We start from the raw sequence: 12,218 nt of genomic DNA on the forward strand, positions 1-12,218 counted from the left end.
ATATTACAGTAAGGCTAATTATCCTGATGGCCAAGAGGTTTCATAAACATCTGGGTACAAAATCTGTCCTTTACTAAACTGTGTCATTGATTGAGTCGGACACTCACAATGCTGCTCTGAAAAAGATTCTGACTTAAAAAGCTCATTTTCCAGTCTCAATACCAGCATGTATATTAGCTGTGGTCTACTTCCACAGATACATCTTGCCAGCACAATGATACCTATCAAAGCACTTTTGGGCTCCTGGCCTTCTGACAGACGTCAGAAAATTACTTCAAAACCTAACTATAACACATTACAGATAGGTAAGGAATCAGGAGGCCCAGGAGATTCAAATGTCTCCAATTTTAGCCTGTCAAATAAGGCAGCCTGGCACACCATTTAGGAGAATATAGTTAACCAGTTGAAACTATAGAAAAAATGGCTTGATTTCTTACAAAAACATGGGAAGTAGTAAGTAAGTAGTAAATGCTCATGAATTGTATCTGAAAGCAGCACAAGAAAACTGATGTTGCTCAAGGTTTCAGAGGGTTACACCATGGCAATATATGGTATACTGAAATGTTTCCTTCAAAATCAGTCAAGAAAATTTTGGTGCCATTGTGTCTAATTTATTATCAACTTGTTCTGTCTCACAGAGATATGAGGTCCCTACAAAAACACCATTTGCAGTTTGTTCTGGTCAATACAGATCATTAACTGTTGGAAAGCCTTTTTTCTTTCCCACAGTGGAGCTCTGCGATATCTTTGGGGTGAACTCAGGACATTCCAAGATCTAATAAATAACTGTTTACAATTAAGATCTGGCCTGTGTGTAGTCTTCCCATGGCAGATAATAACAGTAACATAAATAATTTCTTGTTGAACTGTAAATAGCTGACACTCTGGGGTAAGAAAATGTGCGTACTACTCATACATAAATGAAGTGGAGTAGATTTTGGGGGAAAAAATATTAATTTTCTTCCACAAACAGCAATTATCATTAAAAATACGTTTTATATTTTATACCAAATGAAGTTGTTGGCATCTTCACAGTGGGAGTTATGCTCACTCTGGAATGGTTCTACTGGGATAAATCACATGATCCAGGTATGTCAAGAAGAAGTTTCTGTGTTTTGGAAAGTGGCAAGCAAGGGTTGGTTTAACCCTCTGAAACCTAGAGCACTTGTCTTGTGCTGCTTTCAGATGGCTTTCACAAGTATTTATATCCTTGAACCCTAAGGAAACTTGGTAAAAATGTTCCACAAATTGCAAGAAAATAGAAGATTTAGAAAATAATTTTTAAAAAGCTAGGGAAAAATGTGTAGGGGAGGCACAAAACAGCTCGGGAAAAATTACATTATTATCAGAATTATATAGTTGAAATTATTTTAAACACTGTTTTCAGGTAATTACTTTGTTTATAAAAAAGTTTGGCAGAGGAGTACTACTTCACGTGTAGTTTTCAAAAACAGGTGCTCTTTGGAGGAGACAAGGACAAATATGACGAAAAAAGAAGGGTAAAGTTAGACTTGTTAAATCTTTTTTCAATAGGTCAAAGCCACAAAATTCCAAAGGTTGTTTTGTTAAAAAGCTTTAATAATTGATCCTGACGCCTATGCACAATTTAGAGTCTTCATCAGGGCATGTAAAAACAAGTGCCAGCTAACAGATATAACAAATTAACAGTAAATTAGTAGATTTATAAAATTATTTTTGAAAAACTTGGCAAAATGTCTAGGGTGGGGGCACAAAAAAAGCTAGAAAAAACTATATTTATTTTTATCATGATTACATAGTTAAATTATTTTAAATACTATTTTCAGGTAATTCCCTTGTTTATATGATTTTACTTTTTCTTTTTTAAACTAATTTTCAGGTAATTTTCTTTTACTTTTTCCTAATTTCTTGCTAACATTTGGGTCATTTCTTCTTTTGCTGCTCTCTGTCTTCTTCCCATGTTTTTAAAAGAAATCATGCCAATCTGCTCAAGTTACATAGGGCTGATGTTACAGGTAGTACTTAAAAAAACTAAACTTCCTTGCTCTTGAATAGATTCCTTGTTTTGATTATTAGTTCAGCTTCCCTATTAGATAGATTATATAGAATTAATCCAATGATGATTATAGCTCACAGACACTACGAGAAAGCAGCTCGCAGTAACTGCAGTAAATAATTTTAATAGTCACTTTTTACTTCTTTGTTACGATAATTTGATAATTTGACTGTACAGTAAAGAGATAAAATAATGAGCTCTTAAGGGCCATTAGTAAGAGAGGAATGAAATTAAATGTATGAAACAGCAGAAATGACTAAACTGGGTGCAAACAGAAGCAGCCAGACTCTTCAGAGAAGTTGTGCATCGGTCAGGTCGTCTGACGCAGTGTAATTACAGTAGTGAGGCCTAAATCTCATCCTCTGTGCTTTGCTGGACCGTGGCCTGGTCTAAGTGGGTGAGTACAGAGGAGCCCATTTGAAAACAAGCTTGTGCAAGCCTCTTCCTTCTCATCACACCACTCAGCAAAGTGCTGCTCCGTCATCAGCCAGATAGTGCTTTTCAGGGTCTCGTCCATTCTCCCTGTAGCTCTCTCTCTTCTCTGTAATAATAAAGGGATTTAATTTTTTTTTCACTGCATCTACTTCATCTGTGGCTCAACATTCATTTCTCATTTCTTTGCTGAGAAAATGACTCTGTGTTGAATAAATCCTTGCAGCAGAAATGGATCACCCCTTTGTGTGACAGTGACTGACAACTTGCCTCCGTCAATGGATCCAATTAAGGTTATTTGATCAACTCAAATAAGGAACATTAGTCGCTGACTCTAACCTTGCCATGGGGACTGTTTGCAGGAGCCACTGATGTCCGTTGCTTGAAAATTTGGCAGGGGTGAAAAATCACAAATTAAATTTCCTAACAGCACTTCTCAGTCATGCTGTAACATTTCTATTTACTGCTGGTTGGCCCTAGAATATCTGATTTTGTTCCGACAAAAAGAGACACATGAAGTGACAGCATCAGCAGGATGAAGGTGTGTGAGAGGTGCAGGTATTAAATGTCTGCATAGTGTGTTTAGAATGTGTGTCAGCCTTTTTTTTCTGGATGTGACCTTCACAGAGAGTGGTGGTGGTCTCAGGTGCGTCTCTTGGGTCCACAAACATGCAGGTATGAAAAGAGCCAATCACAGGAGCTCATCAGAGGTCATTTAATGCAATGGAGAGAAACAGCTACTGGAGGAGGGATAACAACAATAACATGACCAAACAACAAATCAAACACCCATTCGGTGCAGGTTTTCTAAGCATTTTTCCTCTGACAGAATAGAGTTTGTCATACACAGAGTCCATTTTTCACATTTTGGTTAATTTAATTCTGAAATAGGAATCTTGTAAGAATGTCAACACATGATTATTGCTATTTAAATCAGTTATGGTGACCCTGCCTTGTGTCAGGACTATGAAATGAAATCACATCTATAATGACCCTTCTCCTCGCTAAAATTAAAGACTCCAAGTAGAATTGTAATCATATTTGTATTCAAACTGCCTGTAAAATCATTATTTAGTCCCACATAAATATAAAAAAATGGATTCCACTTCAAATCAATAATAAGGGTATTGTGGCAGAAATGGAAATCAAGCAAGTGCATGTCATCAGCTCATCAGAGGGAGAGAAAAAAGAGGAGAGTGGGGGAGGGAGAGAAAAGGAGCGAGGAAGGAGAGATGGAGGAAACCATGGTTACAAGGCAAGGATGGAGGGTGGATGATGCACAACGAGGACCTCAGAGAGGTCAGGACTGGAGGAAAGAACAGCAGGATGATAGCGTGCAGCTACAGTAAGAAGACAGATTACCTGCAGTAGACGTGCCACTCTTGTTATGGCTTGGCGTTGTCGGCAGGATCTTCTCAGACAGGCAGAATGTGTGTCTAAGCCTCCCTCCACTGCAAGAGCCACCGATGAGCAGCAGCAGTTACATTCATTCCAGGATGAAAGAGAGAGAAAAAAATAAAATCAGGGAGGTAAAGATGGCAGCGTGGTCTGAGCTTTGGTCCGTATCCCTTCCCTCACCCGTTAGCCCGCAGCCACCCTTATCTGTCCTCCCACAGCCCGTTGTTTTCCAATCAATAGGCAGCCAGCCCAACACTCACAGAGCCTGCGCACTGCCGGGCCTCTGACGATAGCAGCTCTCCCCCTCCCTTTCTTCCCTCACTATCCTCGCTTTCTCCCTTTGTCCCTGCCTCCTCCCTCCTCCCTCACATTAATTCCCCAATATTCATGAGGACACAAGGAGGAGTGTTGGGGGAAGGAGATGTTTCTGTAGCAAGGCAGCACAATGTTTATCCGTGTACCTCAAATGTTAAATCCTATCACCAGCTTTCCCCTCATCGTCTACTGCATCATTCTGCTCAGACCTGAGAATATATTACTCTGTTTATATGCACAAAAACCTGCAAGGTAGCAAACATGGAAATCGCAGAATACAGCAGAGGATCTGTCAAAACTGAGTGATGGAAAAAGCTAAATAAACTTTTAATATGAAATCAAGCTTGTTTTCTTTCCAAAGCCTATGTTGTTTTTAATCTTTCTTTTTTTTTTAAATAACAAAGCAAAACAATACGCATATGATCTAATTAACCCTTTAAAACCTGGAACGACATCAGTTTTCTTGTCAGACGCCTCGCAAGAGATGTCCCACAAATAACCTGGAAATTAGTTTTAAAAGAAAGAAAGAAAGACAAAGAGAGAGAGCAAGAGAAAGAGAGAGAGAAATATTAGAAGATAATATCATTATTGGAATTACTATTACTATCTATGTTATCAATATAATTGTTTGTTTATAGAGGAAGACCATTTCATTAAGAAGAATGGTCTAAAAATGGTCGAAATCTTATACTGATATTATATTGAGCTCTTCTATCAGAAATAAGCTGGACAAAGAAGAGATCTTATTTTGAAATTTCCTCTCCTCTGGGATCTCCTGTGAGGAAACATTTAGTAATTTTTCATAGCACATAACGGAGGAGGTTATACATCAAGCCAAACAAACAGGAATAAAAGTGCATTATAAAACATAATACTTGAGACATGGAGCCTAACGCCAGGAATATTGTTTTGGCAAAACAGTCTTTATGTGTGCAGCTCCATATCTGTGGAATCTTCTACAGAGAGACTTAAAGCTGCACTCATTAGTTCCTTTCAAAGCTCATCTTCTACATGCCAATGTCAGTTCGTATCTAGACTGGTCTTTTGATAGTCTTGTTTTTTAGGTTTATTCATAGCTTATATTAGTATACTTTTTAGTCCATCCATGTGGAAACTTTATTGTTCTTTTTGTGTTTTATATTGTTTGCTTTGGAGTTGTATATTTTGATTTTGTATTTTTGTTCCATGTCGTCTGTCTGTAACTTTTGTTGGTGTCACACTCGTGTAAAAGAGATTTTTCTTATCGCAATAGGATTTTCTGGTTGACTGAAGTTAAAATAAATAAAAATACAATTATTTTAATACTAAGAAACCTCTCAATATTTGAACAGGATGTAGTGTCAGTGGATATGACTACAGTGAATGACTGGAGGGCCCGAATCATCATATTTGCTACATATTCCATGAGCTACATGCAATTTATTGATCCATTGTGTTTCATGTGAATTATCTGACCCAGTGTTTGTTTTGGCATAATGCACATTTTTCAAAGTTAGGTTTATATGAAGGCCTATATAGCATTGATGCATTCATGATAAAATTAGCAAGAACATTGAATTTTCTGCCACTTTTTGAGGAATTGATCTTAAATAATGCCTAGTTCATGTGTATCTGTAAAAACATGTTTGGGGAATATAAAACCCATTTCCAATTTCAGAAAAGATTTAAGTATTTGTAGACCTCCAATCCCCAAAACCCCTCACTTATACAAATATTTTCAAAGCAAGGATGACTGACATTAGGCACTAAAATGTTCTTTTATAGATATATGAAGAGAAGATAGAGAAAGAGATGTAATGACTTTTTCCAGATAGTCTGATCACTTTTGACTACATCAACCCAGAGACTGTTCTCAAAGTGAAATCACATACAAACACAGTACATATACTGCAGCCAACATCTATAAATATGAAAATACAATTCACAATAAAACTAACATCCTCTTAAAAAGAATTCAAATATCAATATAAGACAATATTTAAAAATAAATGCAAATGAAGAGCGTAAATTAAAAACTTGAATTTAACCCCCTCCTTTCTTTACAGCCTGTGCAACAAAATTTGTGTAATCCCTGGTTTCAATCTGTGGCCAGGGTTTATACCTCCTGTCTGAAAGCCTCGACTGTGTGAGTAAACACATGCAATCACATAACAGGTCACATGTTATTATTACACCCAGAGTGCACTCACACTGGGAAATATCATAATATGGCTATCTTTGAGGCCTGGAACATCCAGCGCTCACATATGAGCAGATTTGACAGATTAACTTTTTACAGCCTGATGGGTTGGAGAGAACTGAGAGAATAAGCAGTGAGGGATTTGTTCATAATGCTCATACTTCCTAAAGAATTTCCTGCTATGTATTTTTTTTTATCTCTCCTGATTGCTAATTAGAAAATAACTGAGAAATTGCCAGTGATACAAAGTGTTTTAGTCCTCCCAAAATAGACTCCATAATCTTAGACATTGGCAAGCAGATCCAACAGGCGAAGACAAAGAGAAAGGCTGCAACCTGATTCAGTGAACACATGACGTCAGTGCACAGGAGGTGCCGTGCCTACCTGCTCAGATAAAGATGCTGCACGCTGTAAAAAATGAAATCTCTCAACACGTTCACTACACCTACGTAGTTAAAAATGAGCACGCACAGTATGTTTGAGCACACAGTGTGCAGTACATGCCATATGTGTCAGCATTAGTGTCAAACACAGTTTTGGAAACATCATAACCAATAAGCCCACAAATACAAACTTCATTAGCATCTTCGAGCAGCTGCTTCTTCCTCACACAACAAGAGAAAGAAAAGGGGATAAAAGAAAGAAAGGAGATCTGGCCTGTCAGAGGCCTCCCATTACTACGGCAACACGGCTCAGCATTGAACAGACGCTGGTTGCCATAGTTATACCGTAATGACACCAGCAAAGGAATTACTCCACAAGCAACAGAGTAGCCCTTCTCAACAACTGTAAACACCACCAGAGCTGACTGTGAGTTTGCTGGGTTTATCTGAGGAGGTGGGATACAGTATATAGCCTGGTCTTAATCATTCTAGTTTAATAAGATCAGACTTTAAGCTAGAAGAACTGTAATTATATGAAAGAAGACATTTTTGCGATTTGTACAAACAGAGGCGCACCCAGAGATTTTTGTCCGTATGAAAAGAAATCACACTGGACCCCACTCATACAATAGCCTGTGTGTGTTTGTGTTTGTGTATGTGTGTGTGTGTGTGTGTGTGAGAGAAAGAGAGAGACAGAGAGAGAGAGGAAAAAACAATAAAAAATTCGAACAGTTCCCCGTATGAGTCCATACATCCAACACCAAATCTCACAATCCCCTTTACCCTTAGCAAGTTGAGTTAGCTGGTCGCTATGACAAATGAAGCTGTATTCTCAGGTATTAAAAAAGTAAGGAGAAGAAGTAAATGATGAACCTATAAAGCAAAGCGCCCAACAAGGCCGACAGGGAACCACTCCAACACCAGGTACAATCCTGACTGGAAAAATGATTCCCCTTGGCTAACATTTGATGAGGAAAGGAAGCTCTTGTACTGTTGATGGTGCCAGGAGGCTTCAGGCAAGCGCGCAGACACACACACACAGGCACATAAAGGCACACACACACACACAGTTTGTTCTTTTTGTTCTCTTTTAGTGATTTGCACCCTTGTCATGATATCAATTTGAACTAAGATTTAATATGAAAAAAATAAATAAAAATGCCTGAAAACCCATCTTGTTAAGATTTGTTTTTTTGGATTATGTTTGTCCTGCACACCTCATTCCAGTCCTTTCCCAGACACGTACCTGTTTGTGTGATAAACCGCATGACTTGTGGTGGTTTTTAAAATTTTTTTAAAGAAGTCCAATATTCACGCCACAAGTCTTTGGCCTGTGCTAAAAAACTATCAACCTCTGTAGCACCAGTGCTATGAGCAAAAACTATATAAAAGTTTGTATGTATGTATGTGACTGTGATATGATGCAGTTGCTAAGTTAATCTGCAGCGTTATACTATTAATTTACCCATTAATATACAAAGTATGTAAAGTTGGCTTCACGTTGACATAGTACAACTAATAGTAAACTAAAATATATTTTACAGTTATGCCACTTTTAAAAGGAGCCATTCTGCATAATAAGTGCTTTTTACTTTTGATACTTTAAGTACATTTGGCTGGTGATATTTATGAACTTTTACTTTAACATTTTCCAGGACTTTTCCTTGTCATGGTGTATTTTGAGACCGTGGTTCTTCTATTTATAGGCAAGTAAAAAAATCTGAGTGCTACTTCACCAATGTACAGAGCCCCTCTGGTGACATTGGATGAAAAAAAAATGATGCAAGGAACGCAAGGAATCTCGTGGCCACAAGTTATTATCTGGTGGCCACGAGATTCCTTGCGTTTAAGCCCATGCATTTTGAGCAGCCGAATTAAGTGTCTCTTGCTAAGAATTACTCCATGCCTTGCTGCAAGTGACTTAAGTATGTCATTGTAATTCATTCCTATATTAAAATAAAATGAAATTAAATCAAACTTGTCCATGATAAAAGCAACAGTCTGCATGGCATGACTACAATAACCATCTCGTGGCCGCGCGTTATTATCTCGTGACCACGCATTATTTTGTTTTCATCTAATGTCACCAGAGGGGCTCCATACCAATGAATACAACATCCTAACCAAAACATCAGTATGCGCTGCGCTGTCATGTGCTCACCTCCTTCTTCAGCTGGGAGTCGGGCTGGTCCATTGGTGGGGGGTGTGGGGGGAGACAGGGCTGCTGAGGATGAAGCTGCATCCAGACTTTGGCCTGAAACCAGGCGGGGAATGAGACAGCTGATTTAGTCTGTATAACTTGATAAAAGTTTGGCTATATTGATTGAATGACGGTTAAAAGAGGAGCGAAACGTAAAGGGCATTTTCTGTGAAGATATTAGCTAACGTTAGCAGAGCAAACCTAGCGTATTTCACTATGTGCTAAAAAGGTTCATTTCTATCAGTCACCATTACCCGCCTTTCTCTGTGAGGGACTGGGTAAAATTCTGTCGCCCTTTCTTTTCTCTCTCCTGTTTCTGGTAGCCAAACTTTCTTTTAGAGGCGTCACTTTAGGCTCTAGCGACGTTCACCATGTTGGCTTCTCACTTCACTTTGCTAATGAGTTCCGTTAGCTTCAGGTGCGGAAAAAGGACTGAACCATTTCATCAAAATAGAGGAAAGGAGGGGACAATATAGAGGCTCTCTAGATGTTGAGTTTTGTTTGTTTCTTTTGACAAAAGCAAGAAAATAAAAAGAAACCATCAGTATTAGTTAAGACATTCTTAATAAAATAATCGCTTAGTGATAACAGGTTACTACAGAGCACCTCTTGTGACATTTGATAAAAATAATAATTAAGCCCTGGCCACAAGATAATTATTGCTGTCATTTCCATACAGGGACTGTTAAGTGTTGCTTTTGTCAACAGACATGGGCAAGTTTGAATTAATTAATTTTAATCTAGTAATAAATTACAGTGACATACTTCAGTCACTTACAGTTAGGCATAAAGTCATTCTTAGCAAGAGAAATTATGTTAAGTTACTAATATGTCATGAAGAAAAAAATTCTTGATGTTATCGAATATTTTTTAGGGGCTCTGTCAGTCACAGGCCCTCAGAATCATTGTGACTTTTCTCCTCTATAAGGCCCCACTGTGTAACAGTGTGGGATGGTACACAATGGATATCCTATTATAATTATATAGCTATACAAGAAAGAAAGTAGCTGCACATTCCTCTCTATATTTGCAGTGGCATTATGATATTAAATCTTTGTGTTTTATTGGCTGTAGTGAACATCTATCTATCCAAGATATGTGAAGTGATTAAACAATGACAGCTCTAATAACTGGATGGAAACAGATTTAGTGTGGTCAGTTGTCATCCCACTCAAAACACCTCAGCAGCTAATTTCATAGAGTTTTACACCTCCAAACTGCTAATGAGCTTCAACAAGGTCTAAACAATAGATTAGTGGAGACCCAGCAGTACTGTTTGCCCTCAGTTCAGCCTTTAAGGACAATTTTCTCTTGCATATATATCCAGCATTGGAAGACTCAATCCTCAAAATAAAAACAAAAAGGCAAAAATGTCCTTTTCTGTTATGGAAAGACAGTAGTTTGGGTTTTTGTGTGTTTGTCTGTGTCTAAGAACACACCCTCACAGCAGCTTAATGCAGCTGCCAGATCTCTGGGAATTACAGGGAACTAATTGCACTGTTAGAAATGTGAGATGGTGGTAATTATTCGATTCTGCAGCTCATGCAAATCTTTTAATTGGATATTTAATTGAGTGTCCTATTTTAAAATATAGTACATTACTGAACTTACCGTTTCTATACAATAAAAATGTAAAATAGCATTAATTTTTTCATCCATGTATTTCAAAGTATGCCAGGAGATAGAATTTGTTTTTGTCTTGTAGTCATTTGTTATTTTGGTGACATGCAGCGATTACAGGGACATCATGGAAATAACCTGTTCAAGAAATAAAGGGAATGATTTAAAATTTGCCATCTATTATATTATAATAATAATAATAATAATAATAATAATAATAAACTCTATTCTTCGAGCACTTTTCATACAAGGGATGCAGCTGAAAGTGCTTCACAATAATAGAATTTAAAAAAAACAAAAAAAAACAATGTGCACACACACACACACACACCACACAAGACAAGATTAGACCATCAAAAGACAGGTGGTGATAAACAAGATATAAAAGTCAAAGTAAAAAGTACAGAGACCAGTAAGAATAGTAAAAATACGACAATTGACATAAATTAATTACAAGAATTACATTTATTAAAAGTCAGACTAAATAAATATATATTTTGGAGCATAGTTAACAAAGCTGTGCTGCCTATTTTATATCAGAAGTGACATAAAAAATTAAAAAAAGAGCGTAGGTTGACCCCTGGGTGCTCTCACTATGGCCCTTCTCCTGACTTGTACCTGCAGTAATGGTGACTCAACAATAGAAGAACAATAGCAGCGTGTGTTGGAAAAAGACAATTGAAGTTGTTGCCTATCTGTCCCAAGCTTTTTTATGTACATCCCTGCATACAACATGGCCTCACTGCAAATGGCTCTGAGTGAAATTCAGTCATTATCAGCTTATATGGTGTGTTTTGTTTGCTGGGTAATGTGTCTCAATGGTTCCACTATACCTGTTGTAATTTTAGATATATGTTATTGTCATAAGTTGTAGTAAAGGAAAAGTGACTGATAAACTGTATCCTATTTAGAAATGTTTGATCTGTTCCTTAAACTTGCCGAGACAATCTGATTATAATTCTTTTTTTTTTGTTATTGTTTTGGAGCAGCATGCAAATCAGAATCATTATGATCATAACAATGTTCATAATGGTCATAATAACAAGGTCTTCTCAAAGTTAGAAAACTGCTGGTTTTCCCTTAATCCTGTTGAGATAACTATAAATTAATGGTAAAAAGGAGTACTAATGTGCATTGGTGTGCTGTGTGGAATGAATGAATTTCCTCATTATAATAGATGGCATTTGGATAAGTTCTGGTGCAGACAATAGCTGACCTAAAATTAATTCTGATCTGTCTGCTCTGTCTTCTCACCTCGTTTAATCTTAGAACAGTGATTGGTTAGAATTTCTTTCAAAAACATGGAAAAAGGGCAATGAGTAACTCAGCAAGGAATTAGTAGATTTAGGAAAATATTTTTTTTAAAGCTATAGTTTAGGAGAAAAAAATATGGGTAAAAAATCCGGAGAAATGTATTTCCAACTATTTAAAATAATTTTATAAAATAATAATAATCCGTTTTTTTTCTTTTTTATAACTTTCCCATTTTTTTTTTTTTTTTTACCAATTTTTTCCTAATTTCCACGATTTTTCTTTTTAAGTTGCTCAATGTGCTTCTTTCCATGTTTTCCAAGGGCAAAAATGAAATCTGTGCAAAGTCTTGGCGTAAATATCAGACACCACAAAGCCATAAAACTTCCTTATATACATACTTTA

The 12,218-nt window shown here is 37.0% G+C and overlaps 1 protein-coding gene across 2 annotated transcripts in view; it reads right to left on the reverse strand.

The window, feature by feature from the left end:
* fez1 (fasciculation and elongation protein zeta 1 (zygin I)) overlaps nucleotides 1–9,352 on the reverse strand; it is a 36,641-nt gene extending 27,289 nt beyond the window's left edge. The window contains exons 1-3 of one of the 2 annotated variants that reach the window (XM_088088540.1): nucleotides 9,201–9,352; nucleotides 8,904–8,996; nucleotides 3,830–3,918 (exon numbers count right to left, since the gene is read on the reverse strand). The gene's annotated coding sequence lies outside the window, so the exon portion shown is untranslated. Of the gene's footprint in view, nucleotides 1–3,829; nucleotides 3,919–8,903; nucleotides 8,997–9,196 lie in introns of both variants that reach the window. The other variant, XM_088088541.1, reaches the window with a different exon arrangement.
* Nucleotides 9,353–12,218: the final 2,866 nt, after the last annotated feature.

This window comes from Plectropomus leopardus, chromosome 15 (genome assembly GCF_026936395.1).
Source record: "Plectropomus leopardus strain MGB_pleo_1.0 chromosome 15, ASM2693639v1, whole genome shotgun sequence".
NCBI classification, from domain to species: domain Eukaryota; kingdom Metazoa; phylum Chordata; class Actinopteri; order Perciformes; family Serranidae; genus Plectropomus; species Plectropomus leopardus.